Raw genomic sequence first — 23,908 nt, 5'->3', positions numbered from 1 at the left:
TAAGTAATAGGTAGATCTTGAGATTGATAGATATGGATAAATAGATTTATAATGTAATCTTGTGAGTGGGAAAAGAGTCCCATTTTTACTTTCATACATCTTGGTATCACTTGCACCTGCCACAGCAGTGAAGAGTACTCCAGGAAGGTGTTTGTTCCAGTGCATTAAGTAATGGCATTATTCAGTCCCTAGAATATGAGATGAAGTAAAACACATCCCTTTTTTCTTATCCATCTCCTCTATCCATCCATATACACGAATACTCAAAAAAACCTGCTCCATCCTCCATTCCTAATCTGGATGAAGATTCTCAGCATAAACTGAGTGACTCCAACAAGAAACTGTACTGTCACTCTAGGCCTCTCTACGTCTCTCACACTCTACAATAGTCTCTCACCAAACCCCAGGAATTCTCATATGGTAATGTCCTGCTTCTTTTTTTCCATATCCAAGGCTTTATTCTAGGCTTTCAGCTACACCTAGTGTATTGTAGTTTCTTAATAATGACCCTGCAGAGCTTCTTCTATCCTGGAACATCTTGTTACCTTCCTTAAAAAAAATATTCTCTCATTTCAAAACCTGATGGCTTTCCATTGCCCTCAGGATAAAATCTACATCCCTGTGCTTTGACGTAAAAGCCCTTCTTAATATTAATATACTTTTTGTGTTGAGGGAGATTTTTCAAGGATGATACCTATGGGGCTTCCCTGGTGGCGCAGTGGTTGAGAATCTGCCTGCCAATGCAGGGGACACGGGTTTGAGCCCTAGTCTGGGAAGATCCCACATGCCGCAGAGCAACTAGGCCCGTGAGCCACAACTGAGCCTGCACATCCGGAGCCTGTGCTCCGCAACAAGAGAGGCCGCGATAGTGAGAGGTCCATGCAACACAATGAAGAGTGGCCCCCGCTCGCCGCAACTAGAGAAAGCCCTCGCACAGAAACGAAGACCCAACACAGCTAAAAATAATAAATAAATTAATTAATTAAAAAAAAGAATGATAGCTATAAAATAATAAATACGAAAAAGATTGCTAGATTTTTTTTCTACATAAAATTATAAAATTTCTTTATGTTAAAACTCATTATAATTTGGGTATGAAAATGTATAATACACATAAATGTATGTATTTGTGTGTATGAAAAGAAAAAATTAACAGTTAAATGACCCCAAGCAAAAGCATTTATACAGTTTTTATGGACAGATGGAGTTAATATCCTTAATATGTGGAAAAGACAATCACTTTATAAAAAGGGAGGAGGGGTTTTAGGAAAACTCACAAAAGAATAGTGACTTCCAATAAGCAGATGAAAAAAAAATGTTTAGACTTATTAAAATTAAAGGAATGCAAATTCAAATGACAAAATACTATTTTCACTTATAAACTGTCAGAGAAGCGATTTCTAGTAAAGAAAATTCCCCCAGAGCTTCAGAAAGAATATTCAGGCATTGTTGATAGAGCTATAAATTGGTACAAACTCTTTGAAGGGTACTTTGTCACTCTGTACAAAAAAAGCCCTAAAAATATACATAACTTTTTTTTTTTTTTTTTTTGCTGTACGCAGGCCTCTCACTGTTGTGGCCTCTCCCGTTGCAGAGCACAGGCTCCGGACGCGCAGGCTCAGCGGCCATGGCTCACGGGCCCAGCTGCTCCGCGGCATGTGGGATCCTCCCGGACCAGGGCACGAACCCGTGTCCCCTGCATCGGCAGGCGGATTCTCAGCCACCGCACCACCAGGGAAGCCCTATACATAACTTTTTTTTCTTTTTTTTTATACATAACTTTTGACTTCGAAAATAATCATGAACAAGAGTAAAGATTTTTTTCTACTGCAGCAGTCTTTATAATAGTAAAACAAATAAACAATAACAACCTGGAAATCACCTAAATATTCTAAAGGAAAAATTGAGTGCATAAATTATATAAATTCTGCATATTGGGATGTATAATGGAATGCTATTCAGGCCATTCACATAATACTTTAGGCAACTATTTCAGGTATAGTTGTTATAATAAAATTGTTTCAAGTTATTAGTTGGTTGGGGTTTTTTCCCTTTAGTGCCTGCCCTTCCCAATCTTTCCACAGCTGGCCTTTGAGCCTGTCTCCTTCTGTTTCTCATTCATGTTCTTTTCCTGCCACTCCTCAGTTCTAAAAGCCAGCCTTGCCTGTGACCAGGGCCTCACACATGCTGGGTTCTCTCTGCCCAGAATGCCCTCACCTCTCTTCTTCATCTGACTAACATCTGTGTACCTTGCAACACCTAGATCAAGAGAAAGCCATCCTGACTCCCTCAGACCGATTAGAGTTTTGTTCTCTGGGTCCTACAAGCAATTTTTCCTAGTTCTATTTTAATACTTGACATCTGTAAATTGTCTGTCTACACAGTTATCTCCCCAACCAGACTATGAGCTCCCAAGGGTTAAGACTGGGTTTTATTTTTTTCTGAATTCTCAGTGCCTAGCATAGTTCTTCACATTTAATAAATACTCAGTAAAGCTTGTGATTTAAAAAAGCACAACTTGAAACAGTATTGAATCATAACCTATAACTAGAGATAGCTGATTGCACTGAGGTTCCACCAAACTGTGTGTGTGAAAGAAAGTGTGTGTGTGTTTGTATAAATAATTTGGAGAGATCATTGTATCAAATATGAAGCAAAGAAACATAACCACATAATTCTTAACTTACAGTTCTCAGAAGTCTTCTCAAAGGTCGATGCTTTGTTTCCTCTAAGAGATTATAACTTCTTACAGAGTAATAGAAATGTACATATAAAATTTAAAAAAATCAAAATAAATTTATTATCTTGTATTTTCTTAGATTCACAAAACTCCCCAAATAGTATTATATATAATGTAATATATATGTTAATAATATATTTTAAATATGTATTAATAAGCACTTCAATCAAGCTTCAAAACACACAGGGCCCCCAACCTCTCAAATGTTTCCAATTAGCTCCTGATCTCTATTTCATAACAGAGACTCATTACCCTCATTGCCAGAACACATAGATATTTGTGCAGGTCTAAAAAAGTAAAGGTATGTATTTTGGTGTGACAAACTTGGCTTTGAGTTTGGATTCTGTCTCTTATAATCTGTGACATTAGGCAAGTTACCTCTCCAAACCTCATGGGTTGTTTTGTGTGTGTATGTATGTGTCTAGTGGGGCAGAGGCTCTAAATGCAGTATAAAACACTCATTACTGGGTCTGGGAACTAAATGAGTGAGAAACAATATTGGGTATTATTTTTTCCTTAATCTGAAATTCCCATTAGGATTACTTTTTCATTTGCAGGCTTTTATACCTATCACACATTTGATCTTCACAAATACAACGTGGAGCAGCAAGACCACATTACACCTATGTTACAGTTAAGGAAAATAAGACCCAGCGAAGTTTAGTTCTATGACCCTGGTCACGTGGCTAGTAATCAACGTTTTCAGAGCCCTTGTCAAGCACTTTCTGCTGAATTATACTACTGTGGAACTTTATTAAAATTCCCAGGTGTTTTCTAATTCTGACTAAAAAGCACTCTTTTCTTTCCTTTTCTTTTCTGACTCTGGAGCTTGATTTCCCTCCACCTGCTTTTACTCGTTTGCTCAGATGAACTGAAGACCATGTATAACATGAAATAAATGCTTCAATGTGTAACCAGACTAGATCATGTGAAATGCTGAATTAAATTCCTAGGAAGTTATGGGTCTGCCACTAATGTGCCATTACTCTACCCCTTCTGATGTTTATCACGGGCTGCACTCCCGAGGATCAAATATATGTGATAGCACATTGTAAATGATAAGGGCCATGGCATACAAATGTCAAGGATCATTACCTGCAGCACACCACCTGGCCACAGCATTTGTAATTAGCTTACAGGTATTTCCTCCTCCTCTACCTCCATATATAACTGGAAAAGAAGCTAAGGACCCATCTTACTCATAAGAGAATATAGTTTTAATACAGTATAATTGATACTTTAGCTCGGATTTATAACCTAAAACCCTAGACCTTGGAACTTCCCTGGTGGCCCAGTGGTTAAGAATCCGCCTGCCGATGCAGGAGTCACAGGTTCGAGCCCTCGTCCGGGAAGATCCCACATGCCGTGGAGCAACTAAGCCCATGTGCCACAACTACTGAGCCCGCATGCCACAACTACTGAAACCCATGCACCTAGAGTCCACACTCCACAACACAGAGAAGTCACTGCAGTGAGAAGCCTGCGCGCCGCAAGAAGAGCAGCCCCCACTCGCCGCAGCTAGAGAAAGACGCGCACAGCAGCAAAGACCCAACAGAGACAAAAATAAATTTATAAAAAAAGTATATATATATAAAAAAATAAAACCCTAGACCTTGCTTTCCACACTATACCCTAGCAAAGGTTTAAAAAGTCTCTCTCCAGCTTCCAGACAAAATTGAGAGGGTAGTAAATCTCTAAAGAGAATTGGGCCCTTTTCCAAATAAACATACTAAACCAATATGCAAAGGTCCAAAACAGTCTTAAAGCTGATCAACTAAAAGGACAGGAGTTTTAGTTACACAAAACAAATCAATAGGCTGAAATTCAGATATTCTATCTTACATAGATCTTGATCCAAGTTCTATTTTCATATTAAATATAGACTGAGGGCTTCCCTGGTGGCGCAGTGGTTGGGAGTCTGCCTGCTGATGCAGGGGACACAGGTTCATGCCCCGGTCTGGGAAGATCCCACATGCCGTGGAGCAGCTGGGCCCGTGAGCCATGGCCGCTGAGCCTGCGTGTCCGGAGCCTGTCTGTGCTCCGCGATGGGAGAGGCCACAACAGTGAGAGGCCCGCGTACCGCAAAAAAAAAAATATATATATATATATATATATATACATAGACTGAACGTTAGGAAGGTGACATGAAGACTTCATATTAGGACTGATCTGCTTCTTTTCGATTTTATTTCCTATCTTTTCTCTACATAAATCTTTGTAGAGCTGAATCAGTCTACTCTCTCTTAAATAAGTCCCCACATTTATTTTGGCCTGCTAGCAAAAGTATTATTGGATTTTCCTAAACTTCTGTAACTACCTCATCCTCTGATAATTTACCAGCACTTACTGTCTGTAGCAAGTATATAACTCTTACATATATATAATATTTATGTATAACACATTATACAGTTATCTATATTTTATTTATATACTCTATTTCTCAGTAGCTATATCATCAACATCTTGAAGTCAGAGGCTATATCATATGCTTGCTTTTATTCTCAGAAACTAGCACATGTACTACAAATAGTGGGCATGAAATAAGAATGATGATTATTGATGATTTGAAGAAGTTGCCAGAAATAGGGAAAAAATGTTAGAAATGGGCTTTTTCTTACACAGGAACTTTTTTTAAAAAAGATTATTTTTCTCATTTTCAAGCCATTTTTGGCTTCATCAAAATAATAGGGAGCATAGAGAAGCAAGTTTTGAAGAACACATTGGTCTTTAGTTGACAACTTATTGATACCATATTACTTAAAGTTATTCCAGATGTTTTTGACTCTCATATTTACAAGTATCTCAGTACTTCACAAACTTTCATTAAGATTTAAGATAGTTATGAAGCTGTAATCTTTTTTGTAAAATGTTGATTATTAAAGGTAATAGGGGGCTTCCCTGGTGGCGCAGTGGTTGAGAGTCCACCTGCCGATGCAGGGGACACGGGTTCGTGCCCCGGTCCGGGAAGATCCCACATGCCGCGGAGTGGGTGGGCCCGTGAGCCATGGCCGCTGAGCCTGCGCGTCCGGAGCCTGTGCTCCGCAACGGGAGAGGCCACAACAGTGAGAGGCCCGCGTACCGAAAAAAAAAAAAAAGGTAATAAATGCTCATGATAAACAACACACAAACATTACAAAACTATATAAAGTGAAAAATGAGTCCTCCATTCCCCATTATTCTAGTCCATGACCCAGCAGTAAACTACCATAAACTGTTTCTTATTTGTCCTTCCAGAATTCTTAGCACACACATCTGCAGATATAAGTATAATTTAGGGATCGTGTTATACAGCCTACTTTTTTTTCACTTTACAGTATAGTGTGTTTCCATATCAGTACACATAAATCTACTTTGTTTCTTTAACTTTAATATAATACTTGATACCTACAAACAACTTATGTAACAAATATATAATAATTAAAACAAAATATGAGCCTATTTGAGATAATTGTAGATTCACTTGTAGTTGTAAGAAATAATACAGCAAGATCCCCTGTACACATTGCCCAGTCACCCTCCATGGTAACATTTTACAGTTATAGCATAATATCACAACCAGGATATTGACTTTGATACAATCTACCAATTCAGATTTCCCCAGTGTTATATAAGGGGAATCATATAGTATGTTACCTTTTGAGATTAACTTTTTGTTAAATTCCCAGTCAAGTTGTTGCATGCATCAATGGTTCATCCCTTTTATTGCAGAGTGGTCTAAGTTTGAATCTTAATACTATAAGCAGCAAGGTATTATCAGATGCCACAGCATCTTCTATCACAACATGTTTCAAGAAATCAAATCGAAGTGACTCTAAAAGTCAAGGATTGTGTTATGAAATTAATACAGGCCCAGCTTGTTTTCAGGAGTGTAATGGGAACTTTATGAATACGGTCCTGGGTGAGGCCCAGGACAGTCTTTCCAGTAGAAAATGTATAAAGTTCAAAAATACCATTCCATTTGTACGTGTTTTATCATTTGGTAACATGATTTAATTTGAACTTAAGAGACAAAAACAGCAACCTTAGGTTGAAGGAAACCCAGAAGACTTCTGACCTTCTTCTCTACTGGGATATCCTCCAGCTCACCCAGGGCAGAATGCCTGGTACATGAAGAGCCAATGTGAAAATCAGCTATCTGAGTAGGTCAAACGGGTAAGCACCCTTTTATGGACTCGCTCTAGTGTTTGAAACAACTTCCTGTTTAAGGACAGGGAGTATCTTAGTGTATTAAGATAATATTGCCCCTTCGGAGCAGTTAGCAAACTGTGAAAGAAAAGGAAGACTGAGGAAAACTACAAATTTAGGACACATTTAACCTCACAATTTCTGAAACAGCTATATAATGTGTTTCAGAAAATGTGAAATAATATGCTGTCAAAAAGCACTGTTCTAAAAGAGGAAACTAGAATAGAAAAAAAATTTACAAATATATAAGAATTCTTCCATAACGGGGCTTCCCTGGTGGCGCAGTGGTTAAGAATCTGCCTGCCAATGCAGAAGACGCGGGTTCGAGCCCTGGGCCGGGAAGATCCCACATGCCGCGGAGCAAATAAGCCTGTGCGCCACAAGTACTGAGCCTGAGCTCTAGAGCCTGCGAGCCACAACAATTGATCCCACGTGCCGCAACTACTGAAGCCAGTATGCCTAGAACCCGTGCTCCGCAACAAGAGAAGCCACTGCAATGAGAAGCCCGCGCACTGCGATAAAGAGTAGGCCCCTGCTCACCGCAACTAGAGAAAGCCCGCGCACAGCAACGGAGACCCAACACAGCCAAAAATAAATAAAATAAAATAAATTTATTAAAAAAAAAAAAGAATTCTTCCATATTGGGGCTTTCCTGGTGGCGCAGTCATTGGGAATCTGCCTGCCAATGCAGGGGACACAGGTTTTAGCCTTGGTCCAGGAAGATTCCACATGCCGTGGAGCAACAAAGTCCATGCGCCACAACTACTGAGCCTGCGCTTTAGAACCCGCAAGCCACACTACTGAGGCCGTGCACCACAACTGCGGAAGCCCGCGTGCCTAGAGCCCGTGCTTCGCAACAAGAGAAGCCACCGCAACGAGAAGCCCGCACACGGCAGCAAGGAGTAGCTCCCGCTCGCCGCAATTAGAGAAAAGCCCGCGTGCAGCAGCGAAGACCCAACGCAGCCAAAAACAATAAATAAATAAATAAAATTAAATAAAATAAATAAATTTATTTTTTTTAAAAAAAGAATTTTTCCATATAATAGAATTTTTTTCCTTAGCAATGTTAGTTCTTAGGAGGGAATACAAGCACAGGAAATCAAGTTAGACATAGGTTTATAGATGGGACAATGTGCATTTGACCTTTTATTTTCTTTTTATCAATTAAAATGTGATCTAAGGATCTGTAAATACAAGTAGAATGTTCATAGGCAACTAGGAAGATTTGAATAGCAAATATCATTGGTTTGCAGATGGTACATAAATATGACTGTAAAAATAAATCAGAAAGAACGGGAGAGAAATGGAGAGTAGTTTATTTCAGTGACAAAGAAAATAATGTGTGGATCTCCAAACTAAACAATTATTGTCCTATTTCTGCAAAAATGCTTATATGTTAGCTTTTAAGATAAATATCTCTATTTTTTCAATTTGACACGCAAGCAAATTTCAGTTTGTGTCCTTGAAATACTTTCTTCACTTATATGCATGTTTTTTTTTTGCTAGGCCTTTTGGCTTGTGGGATCTTAGTTTCCCTACCAGGGATTGTACCTGGGCCCTTGGCAGTGAAAGCAAGAAGTCCTAAACACTGGTCGGCCAGGGAATTCCCTACATCCTTTTTTTTTAACAGCGCAAAAGGGGATATGGAGAATAATAATGAAAGACTAGAATGAGGATAAAACAGCCTTTATAGGTCAACTATTCAGGCTCAGGAAGCATCTCTAACTCAGCATGTCCACAACCACCTTGGCTGCTTCTCTGTGTTCTCATAGTGAAATCCCAGAGATTCAGGGATTATCCCAAATCTCCTTCCTCTTTTTGTCTAATCATCCCCACATCAGATATTAAATTCCCTTTATACCAATTTATTTTGTATCAGTTCCCTTCTCTTTCTTCACAGTTGCCATAATCTCAATTCAGGCTCTCACTGCTTTTTTTTTTCCTGTTTTACTGCAGGGATTTCTTTTTTTTTTTTTGCGGTACGCGGGCCTCTCACTGTTGTAGCCTCTCCCATTGCAGAGCACAGGCACCGGACGCGCAGGCTCAGCGGCCATGGCTCATGGGCCCAGCCGCTCTGCAGCATGTGGGATCTTCCCGGACTGGGGCACCAACCCGTGTCCCCTGCATCGGCAGGCGGACTCTCAACCACTGCGCCACCAGGGAAGCCCTACTGCAGGGATTTCTTGACTGGTCTCTCCCACTTCAATCCTGTGATCTATCCTGGAATGATCTTTCTAAAATGAATGTTTAATCAGGGGGCACATCTGCTTCCACTTCTTCAAAGGTTCTGCAGAGTATTCAGGATAAACTCTAAACTCCTTAGCTCAATGCACAAAGCTCTTCACAATCTGGCCCCTGCCTGTGGCTCTTGCATCATCATCTGCCATTCCTACACACTGCACACTGCACACTGCACACATTTTTCACCATCTTGCCTTCAGACATCCTGCCCCCAGTAACTCAAATGCTCTTCCCCTCTTTAAAACACAACTTAAGGTCCTTTTTTGGGTTCTGCTACCCCTACCCCACCATCAGTTTAATTTAAATTCCTCTGTCTTGGGAACTTCCCTGGTGGTCCAGCAGTTAGGACTCTGTGCTCCCAATGCAGGGGGCCTGGGTTCAATCCCTGGCTGGGGAACTAGAGCCTGAATGCTGCAACTAAGACCTGGCACGGCCAAATAGATAAATAAATAAATAGTTTTTAAAAAGATAAATAAATTCCTCTGTCTTATGCTCTCATTTTACCTGTGTTACTCCTTCATTCATTCAACAAATATTTGAGTGTCTACCATGTGCCAGGTATTATATTATATTGTCACAATGTGGTGATGATTTATGTCTCTCCTCCCGACTTGAATGTAAACTCCTTGGATACTGGGTTCAATTTGAATACAGTGTCTAGTTGGTGGATGGGTGGATGGATGGATGGATGGATGGAGATATTTAAGGATGGCTGACAGTATTCCTTATAAGCAACAAAAATATTTTTATATTAATCATTTTATGTAGAAAAATTTCTAAGACATATTATAACCTCCCTGCCTTCTAAAAAATTACTAAGACTGTTTGACTCTTCTAAATGACTCCTTATTACTATTCTTTGAAGTAGTTTTTTTCTATATTTTCTGTTAGCTTCCTTGCTGACATGAAATCGCTTGTCGCTTATTACTGCTGTCCATATGCCACCTGAGTCAGCTCTTCTTCCTCTAATACCATTCTGATCTGTTACAAGTTTGGGAGACACATCATGAAAATTGCTGTAACTGTATGCAAAACACAAGTAGATTCAGAATGAGGTTCTGGACACTCTCTTATAAGAATCGTCATGAACTCTAGGGCAGTAGTCTTAATGACAATTATATTTGCCTAACAGAATACTTTCCTTACTTCATGACTCTTTGGGCTCTGGATAGGAATGGTATTAATGTATAAGATTTAGTACCGTTTCAGAAACTAAATCTGGGACTTCCCCAGCAGTCCAGTGGTTAAGACTCTGCTTTCCAATGCAGGGGGCACTGGTTTGATCCCTGGTTGGCGAACTAAGGTCCCACATGCTGCAGGATGCAGCCAAAAATTAAAAGAGAAGAAAAGAAATGAAAAACTACCAAATAGAAATAAATATCTGAACATATACCAAATTAGGAAATAGTGGTAAGATATGGTATTTTAAAAAGACATATCACAAAATCAATTTGATTTAAATATCTGACACAGTCTATGTTCTCTTCAATATATGGTGAAATGAAAAGAGCATGGACTTTGGAAACAGATAAATTCAGGCCCAAATCTTTGTTCATTCTTTGGATGACTTAGCTATTCTCCCTTGATTTCATCTATAAGATCCCTAGGCCGGAAAATGGAGATAAAAACACTCTTCTTACTGAGTTGTTAGCAAATAGATTAAGATAATAATTTAAATAGTCAACAGCAATGTACATTTAAAAATTTGTTGAGAGAGTAGCTCTCATGTTAAGTGGACTTAACAGTAAAACAAAAAAGTTTTTAAAAGATAATATTTAAGAGCAGTTGCCTATTTGGCATTTCCTCTTGCAAAAATGAGTACCTGCAAAATGAGATAGTGGTAACATCAGTAATTAGAAAAAGAAAGCTAAAGTCTCAGCAAAGTGATAGATCATTAATGTTTTACTGGGCAAATCTTGTAAATCCTTGCAAATGTATGCTCTCAGTGCCTCTTTCAAGCAACCTTGTGACCTTTGCTAACTCATGATTACAGCCTTACTCAGCCTCCTGTCAAGAGATCTCCCCTCCTCTACTCGGAGTGGCAACAAGCTCCTCTTCCCCTACAGACCATCAGGCCATTCTTGGAGAGGGTTTTGTTTTATAAACTCTGAAACTGTGCTAAGCACTTCATAACTAATAACATTTAATCACAGGAGACAGGTCGTTTTTTTAATGTTATCTTTATTTTTTTAGTGAGGTATAATTGACAACTTTGTATTAATTTGAGGTATACAACATGATTTCCATATTTGTATTACTGCAAAATTATCACAAGTCTAGTTAACATCCACCACCATACATAGTTACAAAATTTCTTTTTCTTGTGAGAACTTTTAAGATCTACTCTCTTAGCAACTTTCAAATATGCAATACAGTATTATTAACTATAGTCACCATGCTATCCATTACATCCCCAGGACTTATTTATTTTATAACTGGAACTTTGTACCTTTTGACCTCCCTTTACCCATTTCACCCACCTCCCCACCCTCCAGACCTTACCGTTCTTACACACACTTTACAGCTAGGAAAACTGAGGCAGAAGTTTAAGCCTGAGTTGTTCAACACAGTAGCCACTAGCCCATGTAACATTTGAGCACTTGAAATGTAGCTTGTGTCAATTGAGATGTAGGGGTGAAGCACATATAAGATTTCAAAGACTTAGCACACATTAAAAGATTGTAAACTACCTCATTAATATTAGTTTACATTAGGGAATTCCCTGGCGGTCCAGTGATTAGGAATCTGCGCTTCCACTGCAGAGGGCATGGGTTCGATCCCTGTTCAGGGAACTAAGATCCTGCAAGCCACACAGTGCGGCCAATAAGTAAATAAATAAATAAATAAATGTAAAAGTTTACACTGATTGCATGTTCAAGTAACATTTCGTGTATATTGGCATAAGTGAAATACGTTATTAAAGTTGATTTCATTTGTTTCTTTTACTTTCTTTAACATGGCTACTAGAAAATTTAAATTGCTTATGTGTCTCCTATTATGCTTCTATGGGACAACTCTGGTTTAAGCAAGTTGCCCCAGATCACCCTGGTGGTGTCAGAGGCAGGTTAGAACCAGGTGGTCTGGTCCCAGAGCAAGAGCTCTTCATCGCTGGGCTCTAAATATACGTAAAGCACTTAGTGCTTCTGGGCATATACTGGTAGCACAAATTCAGTGAATGCAGGTTTCCTTCTATGTTCACTAATGATATATCCCTTTTCCTGCACCTCTGCTTCCTTCTAAAGTACTTAATAGATAGTATACGAATTAATTTCTATAATAAGCCGATTAATTGCCTGCTATCATTATCCCCATTTTACAGACAAGGATATTGCAGTTGAGAGAGGTTAAGTCCCTTGGCCAAGATCACAAAGCCAATGAGGAGTTAAACTATCTCAGAATATGTACATTAACAAGGATCATAATATTCAGTCCATCTGAATTGCCTGAGACAACTGTATGGAGCATGCTCTGTGGAACCAGTGTTTCTAGGTAATTGTTAAGACAATCTGCTATCAGGAGGTTGAAATCAAGTTTCAAGTCCCCGGTAGTCATATTCACAGAGACACAACCTCAGAAAAGTATCAAGCAATAACTGCTGCCATATTTCTTCTGTCATAAGCTATACATCATTTTCAATATGAATTAATGTTAACCAATATATTAATTTTATTCATTTATTTATTTTTTTCCCGGTATGCGGGCCTCTCACTGTTGTGGCCTCTCCCGTTGCGGAGCACAGGCTCCGAACGTGCAGGCTCAGCGGCCGTGGCTCACGGGACCAGCCGCTCCGCGGCATGTGGGATCTTCCCGGACCGGGGCACGAACCCGTGTCCCCTGCATCGGCAGGCAGACTCTCAACCACTGCGCCACCAGGGAAGCCCCCATCAATAATCTTTTAACAGTTAGTAATTGTGTTTTAATTTTCAAAAAATTAATTTTGTGTCTAGCAGTAAAAAAAACAACAAGAAAATCCCTTGCGTCAATGGAGCTTACATTCTAGCCGGGGGATAGGAGGGGAGATAGATGTTACAAATGAATATGTATTATTTCAGGTGGTTAAAGGGGCTATGAAGAAAAACAAAGCAGAGTAAAGGCACAGAGAATGACAGGAGAGTGATGGATGGAAATGGTGCTATTTTTAGTAGGAGAATCTGGGAAGTCCTCTTTGATATGCTGACATTTACACAGGGGCCTAAATGAAGTGATGCACGCTTTGCAGTTATTCTGGGGAAAGAATTCCAGGCAGAGGGAAAGGCAGGGGCAGAGGACCTAAGGAAGGAGCAAAAAGCTAATATGGCTAGAATGGAGTGAACAAGGGTAGATCATGAGGTTAGAGAGATGTGGAGTGGGGGCAGATGCAGAGTCTGACAGGCCGCTGTAAGGACTTTTGACTTCATTTTGATTGACACTGAAAGTCATTGGAGGTTTTAGAACAGAAGAGTGAGAAATTCTGAGTCACACTCTTACTGCTTTATGGAGAATAGATTGTAGGCAGCAAAAATGAAAGTAGGGGTGTCTGTTAAGAGGCTATTGCAATTGCCTAGTTGTGCAAGTGTGGTAGCTTAGACTAGGATGGTACCAGTGTAGGTGATGAAAAAGGTCGGATGTGGGTTATTTATGGAGTTAAGGCCGACAAAATCTGGTTGGATGTGAGATGTGGGAAAAAGATAGCAGTTAAACTGGCCTGAATGCATAGGACTTTGTTTTCTTTCATTCATTCATTCACTCATCCTTTCATAGGCTCTGAACTCTGCCACTTGTCCTGTGCCCAAACCCAAACTCGTGCTCGTACAGAGTAACCCCTCTTGCTCTTGGGTTTTTGTTTTGTTTTGTTTTGTTTTTTATTTATTTTTGACTGCTTTGGGTCTTCGTGGCTGTGCCTGGGCTTTCTCTAGTTGTGGTGAGCGGGGGCTACTCTTCCTCACGGTGCGCGGGCTTCTCATTGCGGTGGCTTCTCTTGTTGCGGAGCACGGGCTCTAGGTGCATGGGCTTCAGTAGTTGTGGCTTGCGGGCTCTAGAGCACAGGCTCAGTAGTTGTGGCGCACAGGCTTAGTTACTCCGCGGCATGTGGGATCTTCCCGGAACAGGGCTCGAACCTGTGGCCCCTGCATTGACAGGCGGATTCTTAACCACTGTGCCACCAGGGAAGCCCTCTTGGGTTGTTTTTTGAGTGTTCTTTTTTCTTTTTTTAGATAATTTTTCCCTTTTAAAAGCAAACTACATCTATAAAAAAAATTTTTTTTGAAGAAAATAGGTGGAAAATCAACCTAATTTCATCTCCCTAAATCTAATTTTAATATTTTGTATATTCTTTTCCTACTACTTTGCAAAATGCCCGCATATTTTTACATAATGACATTATTGGGAATAACCTATCATCTGTATTGCATATTCAACTTTGCCTTTTGTCTACATGGTATTCAAAAGTAGCATTTATAATTGTTGTATAATGCAGAGGATATATATTACTATTTCAGTCACTATTTCACTTACAGTTTCTTCTAATTCTTCCTTATTATAAATAGCCCTGAAGGAACGTTCCTATTTTGGGATTATAATATTAGGTCAAGTTTTCAGATTTGGATTGCTGGGTCAAAAATAATGAATATTTTGTCTAATATATTAAAATTCATTTAAAATTTATCTCTCTATTCAGTATCTGTATAAGACCAAAATTAAACTGAACTTGGTGAACATAAAAATTTTAAAAAGCTTCTAAATTTTCAGTGAAAGATCCCAATCTTTCTCAAATTGTTTGATTAATATATGAAAAGGAGTTACTTTTAAATTTGTATTACTATGGCTTTTCTGTTTATTTCAAATGTAACACACTTACTTTAAAATTTTTAGAAATGCTGAAAGATAGAAGTAGGAAAAACACTTTACTCATGTCCCATCCTCAAAGTCACTGATAGACTATCAGTGGATTTCCTTCCAGTCTTTTTTTAATGCTTAGATTATTTTTATTTTTTAAAAAACTTATTTGTATTCCTACTATAAATACAATTTCACATTCCAATTTATTCAACATTTTTCCACATAATTAAAGTTTTCATAAATATACTTTTTTTTTTAGATAATTTTATTTTATTTTTTAACATCTTTATTGGGGTATAATTGCTTTACAATGGTGTGTTAGTTTCTGCTTTACAACAAAGTGAATCAGTTATACATATACATATGTTCCCATATCTCTTCCCTCTTGCGTCTCCCTCCCTCCCAACCTCCCTATCCCACCCCTCCAGGCAGTCACAAAGCACGGAGCTGATATCCCTGTGCTATGCGGCTGCTTCCCACTAGGTATCTACCTTACGTTTGGTAGTGTATATATGTCCATGCCTCTCTCTCGCTTTGCATAAATATACTTTTTAAAAAATGTTTATTTATTTATTTATTTTGGCCATGCGGCTTGTGGGATCTTAGTTTCCTGACTAGAGATTGAACCTGGGCCCCAGCAGTGAAAGCACCGAGTCCTAACCACTGGACCACCAGGGAATTCCCATCGCAACATACTTTTTTATTTATTTTATTTATTTATTTATTTATTTATTTTGCGGTAAACGGGCCTCTCACTGTTGTGGCCTCTCCCGTTGCGGAGCACAGGCTCCGAACGCACAGGCTCAGCGGCCATGGCTCACGGGCCCAGCCACTCCGCGGCATGTGGGATCCTCCCGGACCAGGGAACGAACTTGTGTCCCCTGCATCGGCAGGCGGACTCTCAACCACTGCGCCACCAGGGAAGCCCCAACATACTTTCTTAATGACTGTAATGTTCTGTGGAATTTACTTGGATATTAGTACGATCTATCTCTGACTATTGTTAACCCAACCATCAGAGTTTAATCAGGTTGACCCGTCAAGCTAAGTGGTGGTTTTAGCCCTTCCTTAGCACACCATTAGGGTCCACTGAACAAATTTTCCCAAAAGTAGGCTTATAGACGTCTCCATGCTAGACCCTCTACAGATTTTCCTTAACTCTTCACCTATTATTTTTAGTTTCTTTAATTCTATCTTGGTGCTACATCTGTCCTTATATAGCCTTTCCAATTTATATATTGTTTTCCACTTTTAAATATATTGGTAAGTCATCATATATGCATTTTTTAAAATGAAATGTAATCTTCATCTCCTTTATTAAAGAAGCAATACCTGTTTACTAAAGAGTATCATAAAATATACAAGGAAAAAAAAGGAAAAAGAAATCCAAGAGATGTATTCCAAGCAATAACGTTAACTCCTGGCATATACCGTACTACATCTTTTTTTTTTTAATGTATGTATATATACCACTTGCACTTCACCTGCACTTGTCTGTGTTATTTATCATCAACAATGGAGAATAACCTACTTTTTCATCTTGGAGGAATAAAAGCTGCCTCCTTGAGCTGAAGTTTCATATTGTTGTAATGTTTTTCTCAGAGGGATTTAGGAAGCCTCACCTATTCATTTCAGGGAACAGAAAACACAAAGTGAGAGAAGGTTGATGCTGGATATAAAAGAAAGTGGAAAAAATAAGTCAAGGTCAAAGAGGAAGGATGGGTTTCAGAGGCCCTGGATCCTCAGCTGCTGTTGCTTCTCATTTTGCACCTGGCCTCCTGCCGGACACCAGTGCCTGCCCTTAACCCTCCTCCTCCATCCTGCCCTTGAGGAGACACACATTAAGACATGGTAAGCCTAAACTCCCACTCTCCTGTTCTAACTGCATAATGCAAATGCCCGTGACATTTAGGCTGGTACTGAGCGATCCCTTAGGGTTCCTAATGATCAGCATTGCTTTAGGCAACCTCCTTGGGCTTGGGCAACATTCTCACCTCAATAAAAGATCAAAGAGGGGCTTCCCTGGTGGCGCAGTGGTTGAGAGTCCGCCTGCCGCTGCAGGGGACACGGGTTCATGCCCCAGTCCGGGAAGATCCCACATGCCGCAGAGCGGCTGGGCCCGTGAGCCATGGCCGCTGAGCCTGCGCGTCTGGAGCCTGTGCTCTGCAACCGGAAAAAAAAAAAAAGGGACCGGCCAGCGTACCAAAAAAAAAAAAAAAAAAAAAAAAAGATCAAAGAGATCTGTCTTGCCATAGGGATACACAATTTAAAGAGTTTACTTATGTTTAATGTTCCACGAAATAATGAAACTATATATGGACTGTATGCTTGATATTTATATGCTATTTTACAAAATGTTATCATTGGTGCTGGTAAAACGTGGGCTTTGATGTCAGATAAACTTGAAATCTTACTCCTGACTTTGACACTTATTAATTGTGGGAACTTCATTAAGCAATTTTTACTTCTCTAAAGTTCAATTTGTTTAGACGAATTGAAGCTAATAGTACCCAACTGCAAATTTAAGTGCTAAATGAAATAATATATTCAAAAAGACCAATAGAGTGCCAGGCAGATAGTTTTTTTAAACCTTTATTTCTTAGCACAGCTAGAATGGTGTCTCATGTGTATTCGTTGCAACTGAATTAAATAGATGAGCACGTATATACATGAGTTTAATTCTTTGCCAGCATAGACATCTGAGAAGTTTTGCAAGGGAGAGAGAAATCTCCTTGGCCCTTCAATGTCACAAAATGGTGCCCAGCACTGCCACTCACATGTACATACCCCAGGTTATGAAGTCTACTTGGCTCCATGTCAAAGAAAAGAAAGGGGGTGAGAATTTAAGAGTGGACAGTGGGACACAGATCCAGGAATTTTCTGCTGTGTTGCCATAGAGCCTGCACTACTGAATTGACAGCAGAGCCACACAGGACTTTGCATTAGCCATCAACTTCAGGGACTCTCAATATAAATCTGGTTCAGGCAGAGAATTTAGAAAAGGAAGACGAGAGAAATAATGGTCCTGCCTCATCCTAGAAAGAACTTAGGATCCAACAGGAGAGAGAATATGAAATGCTAAGAGTTGGTCAGCATACTTTTATGATGAGTTAGCAATGATGGGTCCCCATCTAATGATGGGTTCATACTAAGAATAATATTTCTGAAACAATGTAATTTGATACTTTTCTCTTTATTTCTTATTTTACCTCTTGTCACTAAAAGAAGACCTTCATTCTCACATCGCTAACAAAGTTCAGGGTACTACCTTGTTGGTCCTGTCTATAGATAGGGGAAGAGAGAAAATGAGGTGATTTCAGAAAGAAGATATCCCTTGCCCAAAAATATCTTCCTACCCCTGAAATTCTATTTCAGAATCTCCCTGTAAAATGCCTAGCACAGTGCCAGCACATATTTATTAATTGTTCAATACATGACGGCTATTTCTATTACCATATAATATATATATAATACTACATATTATCTTTACTTTTTTTTTTTTTTGGCCATGTTGCGTGGCATGTGGGAATCTTACTTCCCTGACCAGGGATCCAACCTGGGCCCCCTCAGTGGAAGCGCAGATTCCTAACCACTGAGCCACCAGGGAATTCCCTATTTTTACTTTATCTCTACAGTTTTGTAGTCTTGGAAGGGACAGTACTCTAAGATGTTTTAGATCACATCATTCTCCTCAAAACCCTCCAGTGGCTTCTCATCTCCCTTAGAATCAAAATAAAAAATTTTTACAGTGACCACCCCCCAAGTCCCTACATCATCTGATCTCCAGCTCCATGCTTACCCTCATATTCTACCACTCTTACCTACTCCGCAGCTGCTCTGCTGGCCTTCTTTTTCTACCTCAGTATCCAAGGCACACTCCCACCTCAGCGACTTTGCATTTGATATTCCTGGACTTAAAACCTAGACTCCCCCTATCTCACATCCTTCAGGTTCTTTGCTCAGATATCATCTTCACAATGAGACCAACCCTTCCTGGCTTTATTTTTCTCCATAGATGTGTCAAAATCCAAAATAGCACATATGCATTTATATATTGATTGCTATCTCTGTCCACTTATGCTCTCTCCAGAGCATAAGCTCAACAAGGGCAGATATATATTTTATTGCTGATGCTTAGCCATTAATAGCTACACAATAAATATTTGCTGAAAGAATAAGTGGATAAGTCATATACCTTGCCATTTGAAATGGATTATCTAAGAAAATATTTTCTAAAAGTACAATCATGAGAGGAAGCATGAGAATCAGATGGGACACACATGGAGGTAAAGGGCATGGAACGGGACAGTCTTGGAGGTCTGAAAATAAACTCGTCTACCTGATCATTTTGCAGAAAGCCAAGCCTTTTTGGTGGGCCAGAAACAATATTGCATTAATCCAGGCAATTGAAGAAAACCCAAACCTCATCTCAGAAATTCCACTGTATTAAAACTCTTTTGTGGCCATTTCTCATTCATGTTAATAGATCTCTCCTTTTCCTCTAAGAGCAGTAGAGGAAAAAAAAATTTACTTCAAGGGCCCAGAAGGGAATGACTTAACTAAATATTGCCACCTCGTACTGTAAGAAATAAAGACTAGGCACCGGTCCGCACGGGGAAGCAGTAGGGACGGAGCCCGGCACCACCTCCTGGTTCTCCCTCCAGGGAAACCAGGAAAACAAGAACTAGCAAGAGCTTGACAAACGCCTGGCTTTGAACTGGAGACCATTCACCTGCCTATTGCTTCATTCCTGGAAATTTCATTGCAACTAAGTAAGGAAAAAAATACCAAGAAAGAAAACAAAGAACAAAATACCCGAGAATTCCTAAAGAACGATACACTAGAAATACATCTACACGTGGAACAACTCCTACAGAACACCTACTGAATGCTGGCAGAAGACCTCAGACCTCCCAAAAGGCAAGAAACCCCCCACGTACCTGGCTGTGTGGATGAAAGGCTCTTGGAGCTGCAGCTAGGAGTCAGTGCTGTGCCTCTGAGGTGGGAGAGCCAACTTCAGGACACTGGTCCACAAGAGACCTCCCAGCTCCACGTAATATCAAATGGCGAAAATCTCCCAGAGACCTCCATCTCAAAACCAGCACCCAGCTTCACTCAACTACCAGCAAGCTACAGTGCTGGACATCCTATGCCAAACAACTAGCAAGACAGGAACACAACCCCACCCATTAGCAGAGAGACTGCCTAAAATCATAATAAGTCCACAGACACCCCAAAACACACCACCAGATGTGGACCTGCCCACCAGAAAGACAAGATCCAGCCTCATCCACCAGAACACAGGCACTAGTCCCCTCCACCAGGAAGCCTACACAACCCACTGAACCAACCTTAGCCACTGGGGACAGACACCAAAAACAACGGGAACTACGAACCTGCAGCCTGCAAAAAGAAGACCACAAACACAGTAAGATAAGCAAAATGAGAAGACAAAAACACACAGCAGATGAAGGAGAAAGATAAAAACCCACCAGACCTAACAAATGAAGAGGAAATAGGCAGTCTACCTGAAAAAGAATTCAGAATAATGATAGTAAAGATGATCCAAAATCTTGGAAATAGAATAGACAAAATGCAAGAAACATTTAACAAGGACCTAGAAGAACTAAAGATGAAACAAACAACGATGGACACCGCAATAAATGAAATTAAAAATACTCTAGATGGGATCAATAGCAGAATAACTGAGGCAGAAGAACAGATAAGTGACCTGGAAGATAAAATAGTGGAAATAACTACTGCAGAGCAGAATAAAGAAAAAAGAATGAAAAGAACTGAGGACAGTCTCAGAGACCTCTGGGACAACATCAAACACACCAACATTCAAATTATAGGGGTTCCAGAAGAAGAAGAGAAAAAGAAAGGGACTGAGAAAATATTTGAAGAGATTATAGTTGAAAACTTCCCTAATATGGCAAAGGAAATAGTTAATCAAGTCCAGGAAACACAGAGAGTCCCATACAGGATAAATCCAAGGAGAAACACGCCAAGACACATATTAATCAAACTGTCAAAAATTAAATACAAAGAAAACATATTAAAAGCAGCAAGGGAAAAACAACAAATAACACACAAGGGAAACCCCATAAGGTTAACAGCTGATCTTTCAGCAGAAATTCTGCAAGCCAGAAGGGAGTGGCAGGACATATCTAAAGTGATGAAGGAGAAAAACCTGCAACCAAGATTACTCTACCCAGCAAGGATCTCATTCAGATTTGATGGAGAAATTAAAACCTTTACAGACAAGCAAAAGCTGAGAGAGTTCAGCATCACCAAACCAGCTTTACAACAAATGCTAAAGAAACTTCTCTAGGCAAGAAACACAAGAGAAGGAAAAGACCTACAATAACGAACCCAAAACAATTAAGGAAATGCAAATAGGAACACACATACCGATAATTACCTTAAATGTAAATGGACTAAATGTTCCCACCAAAAGACACAGATTGGCTGAATGGATACAAAAACAAGACCCATATGTTTGCTGTCTACAAGAGACCCACTTCAGACCTAGAGACACATACAGACTGAAAGTAAGGGGATGGAAAAAGATATTTCATGCAAATGGAAAGCAAAAGAAAGCTGGAGTAGCAATTCTCATATCAGAGAAAATAGACTTTAAAATAAAGATTATTACAAGAGACAAAGAAGGACACTACATAATGATAAAGGGATCGATCCAAGAAGAAGATATAACAATTGTAAATATTTATGCACCCAACATAGGAGCACCTCAATACATAAGGCAAATACTAACAGCCATAAAAGGGGAAATCGACAGTAACACATTCATAGTAGGGGACTTTAACACCTCACTTTCACCAATGGACAGATCAGCCAAAATAAAAATAAATAAGGAAACACAAGCTTTAAATAATACATTAAACAAGATGGACTTAATTGATATTTATAGGACATTCCATCCAAAAACAACAGAATACACATTTTTCTCAAGTGCTCATGGAACATTCTCCAGGATAGATCATATCTTGGGTCACAAATCAAGCCTTGGAAAATTTAAGAAATTTGAAATTGTATCAAGTATCTTTTCCGACCACAACGCTATGAGACTAGATATCAATTACAGGAAAAGATCTGTAAAAAATACAAACACATGGAGGCTAAACAATACACTACTTAATAACAAAGTGATCACTGAAGAAATCAAAGAGGAAATCAAAAAATACCTAGAAACAAATGACAATGGAGACACGAAGACCCAAAATCTATGGGATGCAGCAAAAGCAATTCTAAGAGGGAAGTTTATAGCAATACAATCTTACCTTAAGAAACAGAAAACATCTGGAATAAACAACCTAACCTTGCACCTAAAGCAATTAGAGAAAGAAGAAAAAAAAAAAAAACCAAAGTTAGCAGAAGGAAAGAAACCATAAAAATCAGATCAGAAATAAATGAAAAAGAAATGAAGGAAACGATAGCAAAGATCAATAAAATTAAAAGCTGGTTCTTTGAGAAGATAAACAAAATTGATAAACCATTAGCCAGACTCATCAAGAAAACAAGGGAGAAGACTCAGATCAATAGAATTAGAAATGAAAAAGGAGAAGTAACAACTGACACTGCAGAAATACAAAAGATCATGAGAGATTACTACAAGAAACTCTATGCCAATAAAATGGACAACCTGGAAGAAATGGACAAATTCTTAGAAATGCACAACCTGCCAAGACTGAATCAGGAAGAAACAGAAAAGATGAACAGACCAATCACAAGCACTGAAACTGAAACTGTGATTAAAAATCTTCCAAAAAAAAAAAAAAAAATCTTCCAACAAAAAAAGCCCAGGACCAGATGGCTTCACAGGTGAATTCTATCAAACAGTTAGAGAAGAGCTAACACCTATCCTTCTCAAACTCTTCCAGAATATAGCAGAGAGAGGAACACTACCAAACTCATTCTACGAGGCCACCATCACCCTGATACCAAAACCAGACAAGGATGTCACAAAGAAAGAAAACTACAGGCCAATATCACTGATGAATATAGATGCAAAAATCCTCAACAAAATACTAGCAAAGAGAATCCAACAGCACATTAAATGGATCATACACCATGATCAAATGGGGTTTATTCCAGAAATGCAAGGATTCTTCAATATATGCAAGTCAATCAATGTGATAAACCGTATTAACAAATTGAAGGAGAAAAACCATATGATCATCTCAATAGATGCAGAGAAAGCTTTTGACAAAATTCAACACCCATTTATGATAAAAACCCTGCAGAAAGTAGGCAGAGAGGGAACTTTGCTCAACACAATAAAGGCCATATATGACTAACCCACAGCCAACATCATTCTCAATGGTGAAAAACTGAAACCATTTCCACTAAGATCAGGAACAAGACAAGGTTGCCCACTCTCACCATTATTATTCAACATAGTTTTGGAAGTTGTAGCCACAGCAATCAGAGAAGAAAAGGAAATAAAAGGGATCCAAATCGGAAGAGAAGAAGTAAAGTTGTCACTGTTTGCAGATGACATGGTACTATACATAGAGAATCCTAAAGATGCTACCAGAAAACTACTAGAGCTAATCAATGAATTTGGTAAAGTAGCAGGATACAAAATTAATGCACAGAAATCTGTGGCTTTCTTATACACTAATGATGAAAAATCTGAAATTGAAATTAAGAAAACATTCCCATTTACCATTGCAACAAAAAGAATAAAATATCTATGAAAAAACCTACCTAAGGTGACAAAAGACCTGTATGCAGAAAATTATAAAACACTGATGAAAGAAATTAAAGATGATACAAATAGATGGAGAGATATACCATGTTCTTGGATTGGAAGAATCAACATTGTGAAAATGACTCTACTATCCAAAGCAATCTACAGATTCAATGCAATCCCTATCAAACTACCACTGGCATTTTTCA

This window comes from Aethalodelphis obliquidens, unplaced genomic scaffold (genome assembly GCF_003676395.1).
Source record: "Aethalodelphis obliquidens isolate GAN/ISIS:26980383/991018 unplaced genomic scaffold, ASM367639v1 scaffold6, whole genome shotgun sequence".
Lineage (NCBI taxonomy): Eukaryota > Metazoa > Chordata > Mammalia > Artiodactyla > Delphinidae > Aethalodelphis > Aethalodelphis obliquidens.
This window is presented reverse-complemented; position numbering follows the sequence as displayed.